We start from the raw sequence: 24,581 nt of genomic DNA, 5'->3' as shown, positions 1-24,581 counted from the left end.
ATTAAATAATACTCCAAGGTAACAAAGTTTGACATGTTTTTATTTTAATAGAAAGCTTTTTTAATAATATTTAACTACTTAAAATATTGTTACTATTCTCATAAACATATAATATGATATACCTGTTATTTTTATTTATAAAATACAATCTAAAAAATATTTTTAAAGTTATCTTTAACACCTAACGTAATTAAAAAGCCGATATATACACCACACAAATAAACGAAAACCACAAAATTCGTGAGAACTAGAGTCTCTTAAAGTAAGGCTTGTTGAGAAAAATGTTTTAAACACAAAACATGACAGAGGGAGCCGCATAGTTTCGCACCGTTATTTGTATGTACATAAGTGTAATATAATGTAGCACCGTATTATATAGCTTAACAGTCGGCTCCTTACATCGTATTACAACACACCTCGTTTTCTCTCTTTTATACAGGTAAAAAAAAGTTGACTTTTTTAGGAAGAGATGGCATGAAAGAAGATGAAAAGAGGAAGAAAAAGAAAAGAAGAAGAATAAAAAGCAATGATAAAAGTTGATCGAGAGAGGTGCTAAGGGCGTACCTGACTGAAATAAATGAAGGTGCGTCCCAAACCGAATGTACGCTGTATAGCGACCTGTCCGAATGGCTCCCGGTGGGAGCTGACAATAGACCTGTCACCGATCCCTTAACCCGAACCAATTATCACCTCTGCAGGGTGAACATCACGAGGGGAGGACTTGCATTTCATTGCCTTCGCTGTGGCCGCCGCGCCGACCGCGCCACACCGGTGGCCGGAGAGGATTCGATGGAGAGGGGCATACTGATGGTAGAAGAGTGGAGTGTTTTTACCGGCCGGCGGCCACCTCTGAGAGTCGACTGTGATGACGTCACATCGAGTCTTGGAACTAGTTTGCCCGGACCCCCGGCTCTGTGTACACGGTACTGAGTTCAGTCTTGCTGTGTTGGTTGCGGCAGCTATGTGAGAACGATCAACTGGACTAGTGATAGTGGACTGTGCGAGTACTTTTGTGTGTTTAATGCTTTTGACACCGCTTCCGATTCGCGGTTGCCTATCTGATACCTTCTGTTTAAAAAAAGTTTCATCATTTCAACACTCAGTAAGTGTTAAAAAAGTCAGTGACCCGTACGATACTGTATAATTGTTTATTGATAAATTAAATAACCTTGATTTATTATAAACTAGGTTATGAACAATCGTTTTTAAAATTGGAAGTTATGCGTTAACAAAAACAACATAATTATTTTCCAGAAATAAATCTTTCAAAAAATAAAGGTTATCTTATTGGTAATAAAAATTTATATTTTATGTTAACGGTTAATTAATTTATAAATATTTATAATAGTATTCTCCGGAATTAGCTTTCAATTTTTACATCAGTTAACATAGAGCTTATCAAGAAAGATAAAAGTTTTTATACGGTTGAAAAATTCAAAATAATTAATAAAATCACCTGTTACAACTATTTATTAGTTCTCCAAACGAAAGTAAAATTATTTTTAAGTTGTACTGTTATATAAGAATGAATCCATTTCTAATTAATTTAATTATTAAAATATAAATAAACTCTTAAACTTGTTTATTTAGTATTATATTTTTATTTTAGAGCAGAAAAAAATTGATATATTTGAGAACAACCAGGTGCCGAATAAATTTTAATAATGCATCTTCTAAATTAGAGTAACATATGGTACGTAGTGTCAGCGAACTTAATTACTATCAAGTGATTGATATTGATATCTGTAAACCGTGAACTATATAAATAAATGCCTAAATGTTAACCGGTATTCTTGACTCCCTCAATGAGAAATAGTGAAAAATATTTGTCAGGAATTATAACATAACAACATTATGAATAAAATAATGCGGATGATTTAATCGAATAAAGATTTAAGAGTTCTTTTAAAAAAAAAATAATAATAATTAATAACTGATACAACCAATTACGCAACCTACAAGAAACGTAGTGTAATTTATTTACGTCAACACTTTTTGAATCTTTGTTTAATTTAATTAGTGATATTAGAGCTTGTATTAAGTAAAAAATGTGTTGTGGCTGATTGTAATGAATTTTGCGACCAGAGAGGTTAAGATTGGTCGCAAAATTCATTACAATCAGCCACAACACATTTTTTACTTAATACAAGCTCTAATATCACTAATTAAATTAAACATAAAAATGGTTTGCTTACAAATCATACAAGCTGAATGTGACAGATATAAATTCGTACTCTTAAGTTATTTATACTGTTGAGGTTATTTGTACTGTACTGTAGTTAAGAATTACATTTTTATTAGACTATTTATTATTCTTTTCACGAATGTAGGGCATTAGTTAATTGTTAACGACATTGTCAAGTCAATAAATTCAAAACTAATAGGTAGGTAATTAACAAACGTAAACGTTAAATGGTATAAAATAGTTAAATAAATTATTAACTTGCAATAACTAAACTTACATGCACACGTACATATTTATATAAATACACACTATAAACAATAAACACACAATAAACACAAAGTTATTGAGTAATAATAATACCTATACAGTTATCAAATGAAAAACACATTTAAAAATGTTACATATTTAGAAATGTTACATGCTAAGGCAAAAAAACTATCGATACGACGTAATATTTTTATCATTTTAACGTAACCGTATAGCAAAACCTTCCTAAAAATGTTCAAAATAAATGTAAGGATAGTGGTAAGGTGTATAATAATCTTATTTCTGAGCTACTGTGTCTGTACTTAATTCTTTTAATTAATTCTCTTCCTAACTATAACTATTTGTAATGCTTCTAATACAAGGAAGTAAAATAAAACTGCTTACTGTCACTCATATCTTTCATACAGCGCTACTTTTAGCGTATCATTTAAATTTATATACAGTCATCGAAAAAGGTACACTAATTTAAAATAATCGTATCTCAGAAACTACTAGAAATAATCAAACGAGTAACAAATTCACCACTTAAAAAGTTTTTTTACACCTTAGAATGTTTCAATACGAGTTCTGTTTGGTCGCTCAACATCCACCAGATAATGGACTTCTGCCCAGGTCCGTTGGATCATCGCAGGCGTAACTGTTGCAATAGCAACGGTGATCCGTTGTTTCACTGTAGACAACTTTTTAACGCAACACTATAGAAAAGATTCTACAGGTGTCAAATCTGGGTCTCTCGGAGGCCAAAGCACGGGATCGGCTCAATAGGCTGAAGTGTGGAGGTGCACCATCTTGTTGAAACATTACAGCAACGTTACTTTGTTGTTCAATTCGTCAGAAAACGTACAATTGTATAAATAAACATTCCCTGTGATGGCTCATGGAAAAATAATAGGCCAATCACACGATTGGCCTATATAAACGTTTGGACATCAAACTGCACCACACGTTTATTTTTGGGGTATCTCTGACATATTCAATGATTTCATTAGGTTCCTGAGATTCCCATCCTAAAATTAAAACATTTAAGATTACTGCTATTGCCACAGTTACGCCTATGATGACCCAGCAGACCTGGGCAGAAGTTGATTATCGGCTGGATGTTTGCAGAGCGACCAACAGAGCTCGTATTGAAACATTATAAGGCGTAAAAAAACTTTTTAAGTGGTGAATTTGTTAAAATTTTATTTTAAAAATAAAATCATTTTATTTTTTTAAATAAAATGATACAATAAAATTATCGACTTTTCGCTGGTGACTGTTTAAAATGATATCAATCGTATTTAGAAAAAAATATTTAATTTTTTTTTATTTTTACGATTTTAGCTTTCAGCTTTCAGTTAGGTTTATAGTTTCGTTACAGATTATGTAATTTTAAGTCTCTAAAAAACTTTGTTTTTCTACAAATAAACACTTGGAAATTTTAGTAACATATCTATGATAATAAAGAATTACACTTCTATTTATTTTTTATTCACAACCGTTACAATAAAAACGCCTTATTTAAAATTAAAGTGGCCTAATTTTCAAATTAATATTTAATAGAATTTTTAAAATAAAAAAGCATAAATGAATAAAAGGGATGCACAATAAAAATTTAAAACAATTAGATTACTACTCTAGCTTAGAATATTTTACGATTGATATTAGAAGCCTAATTAAAAAAATTGTGGAGTTCTGCAGATCTTTTTTTAATGACGGGGAAAGAAAGAATGAATTATTATCCCATCCTAAACCGTAAAACCTACTCTCCACTTATATCTGTGATGCACAAGTTTTTTGTGGCAGTTGATCATAAAATTTTATATGAACCTTATTTATTCTTAGTTCTATTCGGATGCAAAAAAAAGTAAAGTCCAGAAATTTAACGAATGAATAAGACCATGTGCAATGCGTGCCAAACATTCACGTCCTCAGAGTAGAGGTAATGTCGTCAAGCTCAAAAAAATAAAAAACAAATATACATGTATACAAAAATAAAAAAACGGTCCACAAAGTCGACAATTCTGCTGTGTTAGTGAGTATGAATCATTTTTAATATGACCAGGGTGTGAGATCTTAAAAAAAGTTGAATAAATAAAGTGAAAAGTCGGCGTACAAAATTCAGAATTATTACTGCAACTAATTATGGAAGGATTAGACAATGCTAAAAATAATCTTATAATGTTAGAAATATAATTTAAGAGGCAATGGACAATATTGACTTCTGAACGTGAAGAGGTATTTCCATTACATTCCCATACAAATACATATATATATATATATATTATATGTATATATGTTAATATATATATATATGTTATATATATATATATATATATATATATATATATATGTTATATATATATATGTTCAAAAATGAAAATAAATAACAAAAAAAGAAAATATAATGAAAACAAGTAAGATGATAATACCGCCTTTAACACCAAACGTCTACCAACTTAAAGAGCTTCTTTTAACAGCGTATATAAATTAAACCAGTTAACAAATACAATAACACTTAACAATGCAAGATAATTATTATAAAATGCAAACCGGTCTGAGCTACGCCCCCCTGGATACCAGTATACTCGAATTCTTCATGAAATACATTTGCTTAGTTCACTTCAAGTTGAACGCGTTTCGTTATTCATCCAAACATTCTTCTCTTCCAACCGGTATTTAAAATTTATAAAAATTTACCTAAAATTATGAATTTAATATTTAGAAGTCAATTTAAATTATTTTAGTTTATCAATTTTTAGATTATTTAGCTTTAATAACAAATAATATTGTAAAGATGCAATTTGAATTTACATCCTAAATCTTATTTATTAATATTTATAGAATTCTTGAAAAAAGAAGAAAAACTGTACGTTCGTTTTGTTAGAAAATATAATAATTCAAAATAAGCATTTTTTTATTTTATCATCTTTATTTATTTAAAGTTCTTCTAACCAAAGAAAAATTATCAAAAATATTAACGTCAAAAAGACAAAATATATTCGTAAAAGAAAACAATATACTAAGAAATAGTAAAATTCAAACCCCTTCAACTTCAAACCAAAACCGCAGTCAAAAGTCGATTTAAAATCTATCATCAGGAAAATTGTAATAAAATGATTCAAATAAAAAAAAATTAAATAAAATACGTAAAAAAAATTCTATTAATATCCTGGAAACAAAAAAAAAAGACAATTTTGGATGAAATTCAGGAAATCTTTAGGACTACACACTAAAATGTAAAATTCGGGATTTTCTTTATATCAAATACATGTCTGGTTCTATCTAGACACTAAAATGTAAAATTTGAGATTTTCTTATAAAAATGGAAAGTAGTATCTCAATCTCAAAGGAATGTCTGGTTTTGTAGTATCTCAAAGGAAATCTTTAGGTTTTATTTTATCTACACACTAAATGAAAAATTTGGGATTTTCTTTTAAAAATGACAAGCAGAATCATCAAACTGGTTCTGTAGTATCGTCTGGTTCTGTAGTATCTCAAAGGAAATCTTTAGGTTTTATTTTATCTACACACTAAATGGGTGTAGAATGACAAGCAGAATCATCAAACTAAATGCATATCTGGTTCTGTAGTATCGTCTAGTATCTCAAAGGAAATCTTTAGGTTTTATTTTATCTACACACTAAAATTTGGTTCTATCTAGACAAAGGAAATCTAAAAGGAAATAAAAGGAAATAAAACCTAAAGGTTTTATTTTATCTACACACTAAAATGTAAAATTTGGAATTTTCTTTTAAAAATGACAAGCAGAATCATCAAACTAAATGCATATCTGGTTCTGTAGTATCGTCTAGTATCTCAAAGGAAATCTTTAGGTTTTATTTTATCTACACACTAAAATGTAAAATTCGGGATTTTCTTTATATCGTCTAGTATCTCAAAGGAAATCTTTAGGTTTTATTTTATCTACACACAAATGTAAAATTCGGGATTTTCTTTATATCAAATTAAAATACATGTCTGGTTCTATCTAGACAAAGGAAATCTTTAGATTTTATTTTATCTACACACTAAAATGTAAAATTTGGGATTTTCTTTTAAAAATGACAAGCAGAATCATCAAACTAAATACATATCTGGTTCTGTAGTATCTCAAAGGAAATCTTTAGGTTTTATTTTATCTACACACTAAAATGTAAAATTTGGGATTTACTAAATACATATCTGGTTCTGTAGTATCGTCTGGTTCTGTAGTATCTCAAAGGAAATCTTTAGGTTTTATTTTATCTACACACTAAAATGTAAAATTTGGGATTTTCTTTTAAAAATGACAAGCAGAATTATCAAACTAAATACATATCTGGTTCTGTAGTATCTCAAAGGAAATCTTTAGGTTTTATTTTATCTACACACTAAAATGAAAAATTTGGGATTTTCTTTTAAAAATAACAAGCTAAATCAAACTAAATGCATATCTGGTTATGCATATCTAGTATCTCAAAGGAAATCTTTAGGTTTTATTTTATCTACATACTAAAAATGTAGTGTGTAGATTTTTATCTAAAATGAAAAAGATTTTTCACACTAAAATGAAAAATTTGGGATTTTCTTTTAAAAATGACAAGCAATATCAAACTAAAATACATGTCTAAAATGTAAAATTTGGGTCTAAAATGTAAAATTTGGACTAAAATATCAAACTAAAATACATGTCTAGTTCTATCTAGACACTAAAATGTAAAATTTGAGATTTTCTTATAAAAATGGAAAGTAATATCATCAAACTAAATACATATCTGGTTCTGTAGTATCTCAAAAGAGTGTCTGGTTCTGTAGTATCTCAAAGGAAATCTTTAGGTTTTATTTAGTGTGTAGATCAAACTAAAATACATGTCTAGTTCTATCTAGACACTAAAATGTAAAATTTGGGATTTTCTTTTAAAAATGACAAGCAATATCAAACTAAAATACATGTCTAGTTCTATCTAGACACTAAAATGTAAAATTTGAGATTTTCTTATAAAAATGGCAAGTAATATCAAACTAAAATACATGTCTGGTTTTTTGCAGAATCTCATAGGATTCTAAAATGTTTTCTACAATATAAATGTTTTCGCAATATCACTTTTAGATAACATAATTACCTTTATTTCATATCACTTTTAGATAACATAATTACCTTATTTCATACGCGAAAACCAATTGACCAATGGCTTAGCCTTAGAAATAACACAATCTTGTCAAAGGTGCTTGTACTTTAGTTACCGTAGTTACTAGCATATTATTGTCTTTTGTAATTTGGTTCTTTTTCAGGTTTCTATAAAGCTAGAATACTTTATTTGTTATCTATCACTATTATTCTAATAACCGTGATGGGAAACGAGAACTGCGGGTAGTAGAGGGGGCGGATTCCTCTGGTTAGATGGGAATGGCAAGGCTGCGAGCAAGTACTACGAGGTCCAGGGACCGGTCGGGCGAGCGAAGCAAGGACCGACCAGCTCACGAGGCTCTTCAGGGGCCTCAAAGGTCCAGGGGGTGGAGCCCCGGCCGGCTAGTATATATATATATATATATATATATATATATAATGATAGAAATTTACAATTTTAGCTTATTTTAAAATTAAATAAAAAATAATAAATAAAAATAAAGAAATATCACGTATAAGATGTTTTTACTATGTAAGGGCAAGAACTTCAAGAATAAAACGAGACAAGAGTGTATAAGTTTTAATATATTTTAAATTCCATGAGTATTGCTTTAACATTATATATACTATATTACATATGTATTATAAATAAATAAAAGAATTTATAGAAAGTAAATAAGAAATAAGTAGCTTCTATATAAGATCGGCCTTGTTTGTGATATCATTATTTTGTATTCAGCTCCAATCCCCTTAAATAAATAATTCATGTTTTACGAACATTTCTCATTATCTGAACTTCTTGTTGTCATTATTATTATTATTATTATTATTACTACTACTATTATTATTATTGTTATTTGAAAATCGAATTAACTAGCAAAAGCAGATTCGTTTCGTTCGACGAAAGGAAAACGACGAATCGAAAAGATTTAGTTGCATGTAATTGCTAGATATACAAGAGTAGACTGTTCATATAAAGCTGTTAACAAATGGAAAAAAGTTTGCAAGTTTGTCTGTAGCATTTTATTTTTTTACATATATTCTCTGTTTTATATATATAAAGAAAAGATTACATGTGCAAAAGTTAAAAATATCACCTTCACAAAAACATACTTCTAAGTATAGAAAACCAATAATGATTAACACCATCATACATAATGCGCTCAGCATTATGAAAAAGCAGTTATATATTTGTTATAAAATCCTGTTTTTTATGATAGCTAATGTTTCATCCTTAGCTATCATTAATGTACTAAATTATCATTAGTACTAAATCAATAAATAATAAATATATTAAAATAGTGCTGCCACATTACCTCTTCTTTCTTTCCTGTTTTAGCCTCCGGTAACTACCGTTCAGATAATACTTCAGAGGATGAAGTGTATGAGTGTAAATGAAGTGTAGTCTTGTACAGTCTCAGTTCGACCATCCCTGTGGTTAATTGAAACCCAAACCCCCAGAAACACCGGTATCCACGATCTAGTATTCAAATCCGTGTAAAAATAACTGACTTTACTAGGACTTTTACGCTGGAACTCTCGACTTCCAAATCAACTGATTTGGGAAGACGCGTTCACCACTATACCAACCCGATGGGTAACACATTACCTCTAAATAAAGGTATAATAATGGGTTGTAGTTGTGTTGGTTTTAAATTGGATGATTTTTAGCTATTATTAATAAATTGCAACAATTCTTCGACTTATATACGATCCGAAGCTAAAATATTAAAATGTTGCAATTAAATTTCTTATTGAATGTCATATTTGCTTTGCAATTCAGGAAGATTCTTTATTTTAATTTGTAAGGTGGGGATATCACCTTGTGCAGGATCATAATTGTGAGTAAATGTGCCAATCTACTTATAACGGCCTTTATTAACCCTCTTTGTCCAATTAATTGTTCTCTATCCATAATAACTGTAACAAGAATTTTAATGTTCAACAGCTTACTACAAAAAGGGTTAGCAGCAGTGTGATCTACAGTGGTCGATCTGAATCTGTTCCAGACTACTGGTACATTTATACTTACATTACACTACATCAGGCCTGGCAAGCCGGTAGCAGTAATTGCATTTGCCTATATTTTTTCGAGTATTGTTGGATTGAAAATGTTTTTCACATCTAGAGGTTTCATTAACTGAAGTATCTCATTATTTAAAAATTTCTTAGTTTACGTATAAAATAATACTACATTATTTTTCTGTAGTTCTAATACAAATTTATATGAAATAGTTTTATATTAAGGTAGATTTGTATAATTTTATTCTGACTTAACCATTAAAAAGTAAATAAAATAAAAACAAGTAAATATATGTATAAAGACTACAAAAATATTAAAATATCAAATTTTAAGAGTTTACAAAAAAACTATATATCTACATAATTAATAATTATGTTCCATAAAGGAATTTCCACTAGAATATTCTAGTGGAAATTATAAAATAATATCCTACAACTGTGTTGTCAGATTTTTTATTCTTGCTTTTATATCACTGAAATAAAATATTTCAATATAGAAATCATATTTATATTTATTATTAAAAATATTAAAATTTTATTAATATTATTAAAAATTCATATTTATTATAAAAATCTACAATATTTTTATATAAATTTAATTTGCTTCACCGAGATTTGACGGTTCCAACTATAGTAAAAATCACAGCCTTTTTGTACTTGTAAAAAACTCATTGTTTATGGTCGGAACAAGAAGATCCCGAATTGCTCGGAATAGGAACCGTATTCTACTCACCAATACTCAACAGCTGTTTTTATCATTCTATAAGAGAAACGATATTATACAATAGATAGTCATATACGCTACAATAATGGATTAAAAGATGTATTTTTAAAACATATGGAGAAGGCCCCTCCCCTCATTCTACTAACCGTATTTATATTTTTTCTTTTTTTGAAACTAATTCACCAGAAATTTTATAGAGATTTTTCAACAAAAACTCCTTTAACCTAATCATACGATTTTTCTATAATAAGAGTTGTTTATTTCCATCACAAATGTTAGCCCTTGATAAGATGACAAATTTTCAAATAATGTTTTATGGATTTCACAAAAATTACTTGTTTCTTTTTTTATATTATAAACTAGCGGACCTGACAATGCTTCGCTATTGCTAAATTTGAATGTATGAATTAAATAAACTTTGTATTATATTTGACAAATTATAATACGAAAATAGTAAAATGTTTAATATTAATTGTATTTCAATTAAATAAATTAAACTTTTGCAATGCGATGTTTGCAAAAATAAATACGATGTATTAAATAAATACTATGTTTTTAGTGATTCGGTCATATGCGTATAAACAAATCGCTAGGTTTTCCTATACGGTAGCATGTAACGTATAATTGAACATTAAAAAAATATGGTTGTTCCAAATTAGGGCACACACAAAACGAAGTATTGTTTTTTATATTTATATAGATATGAATCCCTGCATTTGTTTTAAATGATAATTTTGTAAATAAAAATGAAATAACTTAATGATTTTTGATAATAGATTTTTAAAGGATTACCTTTAAAAAAGGTCTCATATTTTTTTTATTTCTATCACTTAATGGTGCGTCGTAGACATTTTTATACAACCTAAAAATCTGTTTCTATATGAAACATTATTTAATATTAATAAGCTACCTCTCATTATTTTATCTTCACCAAATCTAAATATTACTCTAACCTAAATATTAGCATAACGACCGACAATCGGTTAAAACTGAATATCGACGAAAAACTGAATATCTGTTAAAAGTATCTAGCTTTAATATTTACATGCATTACATGAGAAATTTTGCAAAAATTTGGAAAAATCTGTTTTTATATTAAAAAAATCTTTACGCACGTGAATATTAAAAATTATTTCGAGAAATAAAAATAAAAATGTTGGCTAATATTATTTTTCCCTCACTGGAATGTAAAGGGACAAATATTATTATACGCATGCTCCCTGCATGCGTAAAGAGCGTGATAATGTGAAAATGGAACTTTGTAGCGTATTAAAAACTGCCATGCCTGGCCAGGTTTTAAACCCGGGACCATCCGGATGAAAGGCAGAGACGCTACCACTCGCCATGGAAATCGGCATTTTAATTAAAACTGTCATTTTATTTTTTTCTGGAAATGCCAAAACAGAAAGCCACATAAATGTAATAAAAATATTTATAAAAAATGGTGTAAACTGATAAAAAATAAATAACGCAAAAGAATGGGTCAACTTATTCCATCAAATATTACCGAACGACGACACGTAGCAACTTAAAACCTTGCATTAGCCCTGAAAAGGGCTGCTTGAGGTTTTTAGTGTGATGGCCCTGAAAAGGACCGCTTGTGTATTTTGTGAGGTAGTCCTGGAAAGAGCTACCATGCCCGCCATGCCTGACCGAGATTCGTACCCGGGACCTCCGAATAATAAGAAAAATAATTCTTACATTTATTTCAATTCAGAATAATTTTTTATGAAGGAGCGAGCATCAACAGCTATGGTTAGTAGCCCGGTGGAAATTGGCAGCCTTGAAAATATGCCATGCCTGATCGGGTTTCGAACCTGGCACCTCTACACAAAATGCCGAGACGCTACCTACACAGCCACAGAGGTCGCGATTCAGAATACTATTATTTAAACTTTAGACGTGTTTCAAAACTTTCTTTTTTAAACTTTCAAATTGCTTAAATTTTTTAAGAGTGATATACCTTTTCTAAAAAGGAAAAATTACATAATACTGAAAAATTAATGTGAGGAACTTAACGAAACGTGTAAAAAATATTCCATTTCTAATATTTATAAGTGTAATATAATTTTCATGGCATTTTATTCAGTGTAATTAGAAATTTATGTACAAAGGATTTTAAGAAATGATATTTAGAGTATTTTGTAACTTTTTACTTGGATATGATTTTCTTTTTCGGTAGATTTCATAAGAAATCCTACCTATTGTAATGGGTACCATGATTCGACTTCCGAAAAATTTCGATATATCTTCGCGTTTCACATCCCCCAGACCCCAAAATAACCATTATATTTCACATTCTTGTGGACACGATAACTGCCGTAATTTTTTGCCAATCACTTTCAAATTGATACATAAAATATAACGACCCAAAATCTCGGTCGATTTTGTTAATGGTAAAAATTGGACCATGGTGGTGGAAATGGGAGGACTTTTTCGAAAGAACAAAATATCACTGTAACTTTCTTATTAAGTAAAATATCAAATTCGTTTAAAGTTCCTACTATTTTTTAGATAAGGGCCTAAATCTTGTCTAAGTAAAGTTTTTGGATATCACCAATCATTGGCCTAGGGGGTGGAAAAATGGGATTTCGAAGCCAAAAAAATCATACCTCCCTTAACAGACATAATATCGAATCGGTTTAAAGTGATCGTTAGTCCTCTAAACATTACCTAAAACTTTTTTCTGAAAAAACTTTTGATATGACCAACCCTTATGGCAACGGATGACCAAAATATTGCTGGAATTCTAAGACGGGGCTTTTATGCTTATCATGTGAAACGTGTTTTCACATACAACCATTGTCGTATTGAGCAAATTTGAAGTTTTTCTTAATTTTAAGGTTGAAATCTTTTTTATCCCCTACTTCCTTCTTCTTTTCCTGTTTAGCCTCCGGTAACTACCGCTCACATAATACTTCAGAGGATGATATGAATGAGTGTAAATAAAGGATGATATGAATGAGTGTAAATAAAGTGTAGTCTTGTACAGTCTCAGTTCGACCATTCCTGAGATGTGTGGTTAATTGAAACCCAACACCAAAGAACACCGGTATCCACGATCTAGTATTCAAATCCGTGTAAAAATAACTGGTTTTACTAGGACTTGAACCCTGGAACTCTCGACTTCCAAATCAGCTGATTTGGGAAAACGCGTTCACCACTAGACCAACCCGGTGGGTGTTTTATCCTCTACTTAGCATCGGTGAAATCTACTTCCGCCTTCCGGCGTGCCGAAAGGGAATTTTTTTAATTAGTTTATTTTTTATTTACATTTCAAAATGCTGACCATTCCTAATTAATAAAAGAAAAACTGTTATATGCTATTAAAGTCAGATGTAAACAGTATTATAAGATTGTTATACAGAAAATAATAAATTTTTGAAAGTATAATAAATTTTGTCGGTGCAAAAATAATTAAAGTATAAAATGAAAATTACCTGTAATGATGATTTTTTAATTAATAATTTTATGTACTGTTTTATATTAACCGTTTTTATAATAACAAGGAATTCCAGTATAAAATAGTATTTTCCCATCATAATTTAATCATAGATTCTACATGCATAAAGCTAAAACTAAGAAACAAGAAGTGAAGGTACAGAAAGCATTATGAAATTTTATTACTATTATATTATTGAAGTATATATTATGCTGCCCATCACATTATACACAATGGTTTACTGGGCGGGCCAGTTGTTATGGTGTGATTTTACCTCGTAAAATGTAAATCATTATTATTTTAGTATTATTTTTATTAATTCTTTATTATGCATGAAGAATAAAATGTTATAAATATCAAAAACATAGAATTTACACGATTTATTTTCTATGTTTTACTTTGTTTACCGGATTTTTTTTAGGACTACATTCCAGACTCTTCATTTGAAACTAGTCGCTGTTAAATGTAATTTTAACAGCATTGTAAGTTAGTATTTCTGATGCAGTTAGGAAATGCTCATTATGACATTAAAACTGACTCTGGAAAAATTGCATTTGTGATTAAAGATTTTTTGTTAATTTCATTTTGTATTAAAATTTTAATTTTTTTTTTTTGATTTGGTTTAGTATTGCTAAAACAGATTCTGCCGATAATGAAACGTTCCCACTTGCAGCATCATCCAATCTTCATCAAATTACACATGCACAAGCTACATAACTACAACATAACTAAATTTCAATGAAATTGATTTAGTTTATTTTGGAGATTTTTGTCACAAATTTTGAGATTTATATTGATCGTAACTCAATAAATCTTCATTAAATTCTCACATGCAAACTTCAGATACATTACTGTAGCGTATCTAAATTTCAGTGAAATTGAGAAACAATCTCCAAATTTTTGAGCCATAAAATTTCTCACATCAAGTTGTCACGAAATATTCGCAATAATGTAACAAACACCTGAAGTCGATTTCATTCCAGACTGCAGCCAGCAAGTCGACCATTCCTCTCCTGCTCCGGCGTTTATTCGAAGTCTCAGCTCAAACAAGGGATCAGAAGGCAAAGATGGTACATAAACCCGACCTTTAATGAAACCTCACAAGAAAAAATCTACCAAGGTCAAATCTGGGGAGCGAGGTAGCCATCCAATTGGACCTTTACGACCAATCCACCGATCTGGGAATCGAGTATCAAAAAAATCTCGGGCTTCTAGACGGTAGCGAGGTGGTGTCTAATGTACTACGTGAGTCAAAACTTGATGTGTTTCTATGAAATGAGACCTCAAGCGAATCTGTAACATTATCTCAATAAATTTTTATATTGTTTTAGAAGAAAGTTAATTTTCATATGGTGTTACCGAAAAGAAAACCATATTTTTTTAGAAAAGTCGGTAAAAATTACAGTTCTTCAGGTTTAAATAACAAAGAAGCTCGGAAATGTAGTTTATAAAGCATTATCCCACAGACAAAAACTTCAAAAACAGAGTTGTTAAATTGATATTTATTTTTTAATTAGTCTTTAATTGTAATGAAATAATAATAATACTTAACAGTTTATAAAACTGAATAAATTTATGGTGCATGAAATTTTACACCGGAATATAATTGGTGACTACCTTCAAATTGGGAGAATCAGTGAATCATGAACTTACGTAAAAATTTCAATAAATTTTAAGATATAGATTTAATTTTAAAATTTGAAAGTTATTTCTGAATATGAAAACCAAAATTCTCGAAGGTTCCTTGAGATGTTACCTAATGATATTTAACACCAGATCCTTTGTGCCACTACATCTGAAGTTGTCTATATCGAAACTTAATATTCCATTGATTGAAATGCAAAATCATCTCAATCAAAATTGTATATTTTTTGTTTGATGAATTAATTCACCATTACATAGAAACTAGTACTTGGGAATATGGATAATGGAATTTAGTAACAAAAAAAAAAAATCATGCCTGATATAATCTAGAATTTTTTATTCGACTTTAAATTGAGTGTAACTTAAGAACGGTGCAACCAATCTTCAAAAAAATTTTTACATGTAAAAGCAACACACGCTATTCTAAATATTTTACGATTCCATTTCAATGTTTCCAAAATGTGTGTCCTCTACAGACTAAAAACTACTGGACTGATTTTACGCGCGAGAAAAAAGGGAGAAGGGAAAAATTAAAATGAGAAAAATTTGAAAAGGGAAAACTTAAAAAGAAGGTAAAAAAGGAAGAAGGAGAAAATGGAAAAAATAAAAAAGGGAAATAAGGAAATGAGAAATGGGAGGAAGTAAATGGAAGGGGAACGGGGAAAATATGGGAAAGGGAAAATATAAAACGGGGGAAATTTATATGGGAAAAGGAAAATGGGGAAAGGGGGAAGGAAAAAAGGAACGGAAGGAAAGGGCGAAAGGGAAAAAGGGAAAGGTTAAAATTTTGTGAAGTTCCGTAATGTTCATTTTGTTAATGTATTATCAAACTTTCAATTCGGTTCATTTAATCACTCTCTAGAGAGTGAGATAGAGAGAGAGAGAGAGAGATATATTCTCAATCTAGCAATAGCGAAGCATTGTCGGGTCTGCTAGTTATTTAATAATTATTAAATTATTTAATTATTAGGCGTTCGAAATCAAGTTGCATTTTACTTATGCTGAATTACGTAATATAAATCAATAAACGTTAAGGGGACTCTGGATCCTAAAGGCACCTCCTGGGCCCACGCAATGCTTAAACTGCAGGAGCGACCGCGGAGGAGGAGAAACGCTGAGATAGGAGTTTTTAGTCGGTAGGGTGCGGATACATATAGGCTCTTAATAACATCTAGCCGAACCCGACCCGTGCGAGTCCGACCCTCCCCTATTTATGGGGGTGCGAAAATGGCATTTCTCAGACTCATATGTAAAAAAAAGAACAACATTTTAATCACGTTTACAATTAATTATTTACCTATTTCTATAAATTTGACTTTTTTGTATGTCAATCACAAGAATTTTTTTTTTAAATATCTTCGTAATTTTCTAATAAAATAAAAAGAAAAAACCTTTTACACGGTGTGAAGAATGTAGTTACCTTAAAACTTTGTATAATACGACGTCCATTATTCATAGGTTTGGAATGAAGAGATAATCTTTGGATAAAGATCTTATAGAAAGATAAACATTACAAATATTACTAACAGATTATTAACAAAAACAATGAAAATTAGAAAATATTTACACTACGAATGCAGGAATATGTTTATCAAAATTTGAAATTAATAGATTAAACCACTAAAAATCATTCATAAAAATAAAAAATTAAGTGTTAATATCGATAGCAATCAAACACATACTTAGAACAGATCATATATTTCACGCTAATAATAATAATAAAATTAATAATTTAAAATTTAACAGCATTGTTAGTAAGCCAACAACATTTTTTTTTTCATAATAAAGAAATGAATTATTTCTTTTTATTTTCATTTGTACTACCGGGAGGGTCCCATAAATAAAGAATAAAATAAAATGATTGTGTAACCCATGACAGTTGTAGGTTTCAAGGTGGCTATGCCACAATAAACAAGGCCACCTTCTTTCCTGCGCAAGATAAAGGTAAAGTTAGGGACAGGACCTACAGGGTTATTAGACGGTGCCGGTGGCTGCACCCTTCTCAAAGAAAACAGTTCTTTTTTTATTCACTTGAAAATTTATGAAATAATACGAATATATATATATATATATATATATATATATATATATATATATATATATATATATATATGGGTTTATAAATAAATATCTATAATCTATTTTATGTATCGACTGATATTCATTTAGACAACTGTACTATTTATGTTTGAGTATTGTTATAATCCAGTAAAATATGTATTTCAAAGTGTTTTATTTCTTAGAAACGATTTGCGAAGTACAGATAATTTATATGTTCATAAGAAGGAACACGTATCTTTGTGAGCGCAATTACAACAAAACGTTTTAAAAAAAAAGCTTGGTACAAAAATGTATGTCGTAATGACAAAATATATGTATAAAGGCAGAATAATAAAAAAGAAATATTTTTTTTTTGTAATAAATTGAGAATATATGAATTAAGTCATGTACGTTTCTTCTTCGTTTTCTTATTCTGCTGTTAAAATTCAAAATAAAAATGAACCATGTCTGGAAAATCTAAAAATATTTTTGTAGTTGTAAGTAATATAAAAATTAAATAACGTGTAATAAACTATTAAATATTAGTAGTAATAATAAAGAAGGTACTTGGGAAGAAAAATTGAAAATTAATTAATTTTAAAAAAATTAAGTAAAATTAATTTTAAGTAAATTTATAGAAAACTTACTACTTGAAGACCTTTCTCGTACGCAAACCCATTGTGCTTTGTAACGTAAAAATCGTTCCAATATTCATTACGTTTTTCCGTTCCTTTCAACACTTCCTCTTAAGAAAGTAAATTTCTAATATTTATTTATTCTATATTTTAATCTCTTTACATAAATATTGAATTGTATATACTAGAGTGTCCACTACATTTATTCTATTCCTTATGTTCCCGTTTCTGTTTTTATTTTTTTATTTCTTCTTTTATCACCTGATAAATTAATTAATTAGTAAATGAGTGGCTCGCTAACCAAAAAAATTAAAGATTTAGAGAAATAATTTTAATTTATCTAAATCCACTTTCAATAAAGATGGGAAAACCTTTTTTAAAAGTTATGTAAAATACAAAAAAGAAAATATTTAATAATAAAAATAGTTATAGCAAAAAAAAAACAGAATAATATTTATTTTTTAGAGGTGGGAGAATAAATTTAAAAAAAACTATAAATATTCATAATATAAGTTAAGCTTAACTAAGATTTTCTTAAATCTAACGTGCCCTTCAATACAGGATAAAATAAGAGGAAGGAAATTTTCAAAAACTATTTTCGAAATTTAGGTCTGGGATCAGTAATTTAAGAATAAATAAATCCACCTTACCAGCACGTTGATATGTTCTCTCGATCGTTCGGCTTATTTGGAAGCTATCTCAGGAATTCAAATTAATGCATTAAAGTCACATTTAAAAAAAATCATAGTTAAAATTTAAAAGCAGTCATAACTGTTAGGTCCTACTAGTTTACATCATTTAGCATACAAATATTCAGCATACTAGTAGGACCGGACAGTCATAAATTTTAACTATGATTTTTTTTTTAAATTTGACTTTAATGCATTAATTTTAATTCCTGATGATGGCTTCCAAGTAACCCGAAAGACCGAAAACACATATCAACGTGCTGGTAAGGTGGATTATATTAATTGTTTATCTATTTATTTAACATATCACCGGTACCATGTATGAGAAATTAATTTAAGAATAGCAGACATTTCACCTGTTATTTTTTGAAAGTTTATATTTTCAAAAAATGTTTGAAAAACCTCTTTAAATAAAGGGTGATTAAATAAAGGAACAAAACACATATACTTCAATTTTACGAGGTATGGGTTGATTTTTGAGAAAAAAAAAATTTTAATTATTTAAATATGCATTGTAAGTAATAAATTTGCTTTAATAAAGTTTTCTCTAAAATGCCTCTGAAAAAAATCGAAATAGTTTTTCTCGTGATATCCCCACCCCGTTAACGAATTTTGAAACAAAAATGTAATATGATCAATGCCTTATTTAATTCGATTATTTATAATATAAATATTATAAAAATATATTTTCTTTTGTAATATTGCATTATGTTTTTTCCATGCGATCATAACGCAAAAGCATATTTTGCCCTCCCCAAAAAAAAAGTTTTTTTAATGCCCCAATTATATTTGAGCCAAATTTGAAGAAAATGATTTTGTCAGTCCTGAAGATATAAAGCCATAAGCTTTGCGACACTCAAACCTACATATGCACGCATTACATATATGCATAATTTTTTTTTCTAGAACTAGTTGGACCCCAAAAAAAGATTTGCAAAAAACCCAACCCATATTTGACAAGATCACCATATACTTTCCTCTTTAATATAGCTTTCACTGGGAACGTAATTATATCAGCTTCAAATTATTACTAAAGTCTTATCAATTATTACAAATAATAAGAAACTGATTTTGTTTAGTTTTATCAGAAGTTGTTACGTAAATAAAAACACGTGTCTTTTCAAATTATTAATCTATAAAATCAACTCTATTAAAACACAAATTAAATTATATCCGGTACCTATAACATCAGCTTTATAAAGAATACTTCTATTACATAGCCACATTTTAAACAAATATAAATTTATTAAATAATTATTATCGGCGTGAAAATATTGTTTAATATGAAATATGAAAATATCCAAGATGAATACCAACCCAAGCAGGTGAAGCGCCGTAGTTCAGACACATTTCCATTAAAGAGTTCATCAATGTAGTCACGCATAAACATCTTAAGACGAAAGACTATCATCCTAAAGTATTACTGAAATTCATCTGCTGTTACAGACCGGCATAGATAGACCACCTGTTCCATTAATATATAATCTACTTTACCGATAAATTCGTAATGGCGAAAATAACAAAAACCATGTTACTGTTACTATTATTACTACTACAACTAATAACAGTTTAAAGCAATATTTTAGATTTAACTTTTAAATGGGTTGAAATTTTTTGCCAATATTCATTACAGTTGTCTATTTTACCTTATAATCTAAATATATTTTAGCTATATAATGTGCATAAACATCGCCAATTCTGGAAATTAAATTTGCCTAGTTCAAAATAGCGTATTACAGAATCTACTTTAAACTATTTACGTTCTAATGAATGAAAAAAGAATTTAACTTTCCTGGAATATAAATGAATTTTAATATACCTTTTTTTCTTTCCCAGCGAATATAGCTAGAATAACTACATTAAACATAATATCAAAGATTGGATATCCGGTTTTTTGAAAATTTTTACGTTTCAGGGTCCAACTAGATCATCTAGGCAAAAACATATTTATGTATGTGCGTACATATCTACGTATGTATGTTATGTTTTTGGCTTTGTATCAGGATTAACCAAACCGATTTTCTTTAAATTTGCCTGAAGTATTTCTATATATTGGGCATTGATCATAATATTTTTTTTTTTTTTTTTAATTGTGGAAATGAGTGAATATCGCGAAAAAGCACAATCTCGATTTTCTTCAAAGGCATTTTAGAGAAAATTTATTATCACTAATGTATATATTCAAAAATTCATAGACTATATTTTAAAATTTAAATATGTTTTTTTTTGTACTTTTACTATATATCGCTTCATTTTAAATAATTTTCAAAAGTTTTTTGAAAGTGTGATGCTTAATACATAGAGCTACAATTTTTTCTTCGTAAATGCCTACAAGTTTTCTAATTATCGACCACGGACTAAAATTCAGAAAAATAATTTTTTGAAAACTTTCTTTTATTTCTTTAGCCTTTATTGATAGAGGTGTTAAATTTACTGAAAAAAAAAACTTAAGCAAATTTGTTAAGCTTATCCTACATATGGATACAAGTGAAATTTTTTTTTATTCCCCACCTCTAAAAAATATATATTCTGTTTTTTGGGCTCTATCTTTTTAAATTTTTATTATTAAAAACGTATTTTTTTATTTTTCTTCATCACTTACAGAGCTATTAAAATTAAAGTACCTTTGGGACTTACATTTTATTCCGGATCGAAAATGTAGCAATTTTTTTCATTACTTAAATAAAATTTATATTTTTAAATAACTCTCTTTAAAATTAATTTTTTATTAGGAATTACTTCTTTATGAACAAATTTTCCCTAAATTTCCCCCAAACAGTAAAGAAGTCTCAACAATCAAAAATCTTTTAATCAAAATTTTGGAATTTTGATACTTAAATTTTATCTTAGAAATCAAGACAAGACCAGTGCAGACTGGAAAGTACAATATTTTTCCCAGCTTTTTTTTAAAGGTTGTCATTATATATTTTTGCAAAATACAAATATGATCAATCGATAATCTTCACCTTAAAAAAAAAATAAAAAATACTGTTTCACCAGTAAAAAAATTGAAAAAAAACTCCAATGAAATATAAAAACTTCTTAAGGTTCAATAAACTGATTACATCTAGAGCATTCACTATGGACCACAGACGCTGCGGTTTAACACACTGATACGGTTCATAGAACAAATATATTGTAAAATGAAACCGGTCTTTTAAATAAAATAATTAATTATTATTTATAAGGAAAATATTTTATTGTGATATAGTCTTTTTTCCATTTAAAAATCAAAAAAATACAAATATATTTTTACTACATTATCTAGACGATGTTTTCTGTTACCTTACTTTATTTTATATATTATAATCAATTATAACTCCATTTATAAGTGAAATCATAAAAAATAGTAATAAAATGAATATAATATGTAATAAAATTTAATTGGATTATCTTACTGCAAATCAGATGCGCCATACCTTCAAAGTAATTTCTATTCCGAGAGAATAAAACCGTTTCTTACCAATAAGACGGTAAAACTTTACTCCATATTCATTATTTAAAGTGAAACAAATCGTGAGATATTTCTGTGAAAAGTATTGTTCTGTTGCTGCTACTAAATACATCATTAAAGACTAAACCGCATTAAAATATGTCGTAAAACCACTACATTATGCTTTTAACTCTAGCTTTAAAATCTAGTTATATTCCATACCGTTAACTCTTACATTTTTATTGCTAAGCAACGAATTTTCATCGCGTTTATTAACAGTTGAAGAAATTATGAGCATATGGTAAAGAAAATGACAAATGGTAATAAAATATGATGTGTTTAAAAGTTGAATAGGTTATTCTATTCTTGTCTTTACCGATCTACGGTAGGTAAGAAATTTGCTTTAATAAAGTTTTCTCTCGAATTCTTCTAAAAAAAAAAATCGAAATTGTTTTTTTTCGCGATATCTTCGTCACCTTCTTAACGAATTTAAAAAAAAATTAATATGATCAATTCTCCTTGAATGGAAATAGTTCAGCTAAATTTTAAGAAAATCAATTTTGTAAATCCTAAGAATAAGACCAAAAACAGTAAAACAAATTTACATACATATACGTATGCACATATATACACGTATGATTTTTTATCTAGAGGAACTACTTGGGCTATAAAATATAAAGATTTGCACAAAAAAAAACATATATTTTTTATATGATCATACCTTCCTATTCTAAATATATTCACCGGGAAAATGTTGAAATTGGCTTATATATATTTTGTCATTTAGAATAACTTGCATTTTTCTTATCTGATTTCCCTAATTGACCGATAATAAAGGTGGTAAATATACTGTTTTATGTTTAATTATTAAATTTTTTATTGTAATTGTACAACTTTTATTTTTGTGTATATAAGGAGCATCTTACGAAAAAAACGGAATTTCAAAATATATTACAAGAACGTATACAAGTAAAATTAAGAAAAATATTTCATATAAGTATATCCAGAAAACGCTAAGATTTCGAATTAAAGCTTGCAAAAAATTTCACCCTTATTTCTGCTCCAAGTATAAAATGAAGTCATTTATTCTTGGGTCTTAAATTAAGGAGAAATTTTGATGGTATTTGATCTTCTGGAAACTGAATAAAAAACAGATTCCGGCACTGAATCTTTAATAATTTTTTAGAAAATTATTGTAAAATACAAAAAATTAGTATCACAAAACACTATTTTGTTAGATTTTAAGAATAATCATTTGCATTAGTAAATAAATAATATATTACAACAAGATTTGTAAAGAATCTGTTTCTGGTAAAATGTACACAAGTAACGTGAACTGAAGATGAAGAAAACTTAAATAATTTGTCTTTTAATAAAAAAACAACAAAAAATCCTTTTCGGCACGCTGGAAGACGGAAGTAGGTTTCCCCGTTGCTAAGAAGGGGTTTTTAAGGGGTTAAAAAAGATTTCCACCTGTTAAGAAAAACTTCAAATTTACTCAATACGACAATGGTTGCATGTGAAAAAAGTTTCACATGTTTAGCAAACGATAAGCCCCATCTTCTTACAATTCCAGCAATATTTTGGTCATCCCTTTCCGTAAGAGTTGGTCATATCAAAAATTGTTTCAGAGTATCAAAGTTTTAAGTAATGTTTGAGGACTAACAGCCACTTTACTGATCCGATAATGTGCCTATTATCAAGGGAGGTATGTGCTTTGTCTTCGAAACCCCATTTTTTCCAACCCCTGGGCCAATGGTTGGTGATATAAAAACCTTTACTGAGATACGTTTTAGGCCCTTATCCAAAAAATAGTAAGAACTATAAACGAATTCGATATTGTACTTAATAAGAATGTTATAGCGATGTTTTGTTTTTTCGAAAAAGACCCCTATGGTCTGATTTTTACCATTAACGTACTCGACCGAGATTTTGGGTCGTTATATATTATGTATCAATTTGAAAGAGATTGGCGCAAAATTACGGCAGTTATCGTGTCCACAAGGAAGTAAAATATATATATATATATTTTTTTTTTTTGAACTGAGTGGTTTAGGGGTCTGGGGATGTGAAACGCGAAGATATGTCGAAATTTTCCGGAAGTCGAATCACGGTACCTATTATTATAATAATAATAAAGCTACCTATTAGCTTTCTTATGAAATCTACCTGAAAGACCGAAACTTAGATGGAAATATATCTGTTATAACTTTAAACCGTAACAAGAATATCTAGAAATAAAAATAAATAAATAAAAGCTTATTAAGTACTTATCCGAAATGAGGATATCCGCCATCGTTGCGACCAACAGTCGAGGAACAGATTAAAAATCGAAAACTGCTATGGTTTGGTCATGTCTGCAGAATGAGTGGAAACCGACCACCATACAAACTCCTCTGGCATGAACGACC

General features: G+C 28.8%; 1 protein-coding gene across 2 annotated transcripts in view; it reads left to right on the top strand.

The window, feature by feature from the left end:
• Window positions 1-912: 912 nt before the first annotated feature.
• The window catches only part of LOC142329286 (uncharacterized), a 365,502-nt gene continuing 341,833 nt past the window's right edge, over window positions 913-24,581 (top strand). The window contains exon 1 of one of the 2 annotated variants that reach the window (XM_075373729.1): window positions 913-1,102. The gene's annotated coding sequence lies outside the window, so the exon portion shown is untranslated. Of the gene's footprint in view, window positions 1,103-1,203; window positions 1,291-24,581 lie in introns of those variants that run through there. The other variant, XM_075373730.1, reaches the window with a different exon arrangement.

This window comes from Lycorma delicatula, chromosome 8 (assembly GCF_047948215.1).
Source record: "Lycorma delicatula isolate Av1 chromosome 8, ASM4794821v1, whole genome shotgun sequence".
NCBI classification, from domain to species: Eukaryota; Metazoa; Arthropoda; class Insecta; order Hemiptera; family Fulgoridae; genus Lycorma; species Lycorma delicatula.
Note: the sequence above shows the minus strand (reverse complement) of the source record. Positions and strands in the feature narration are given on the sequence as shown.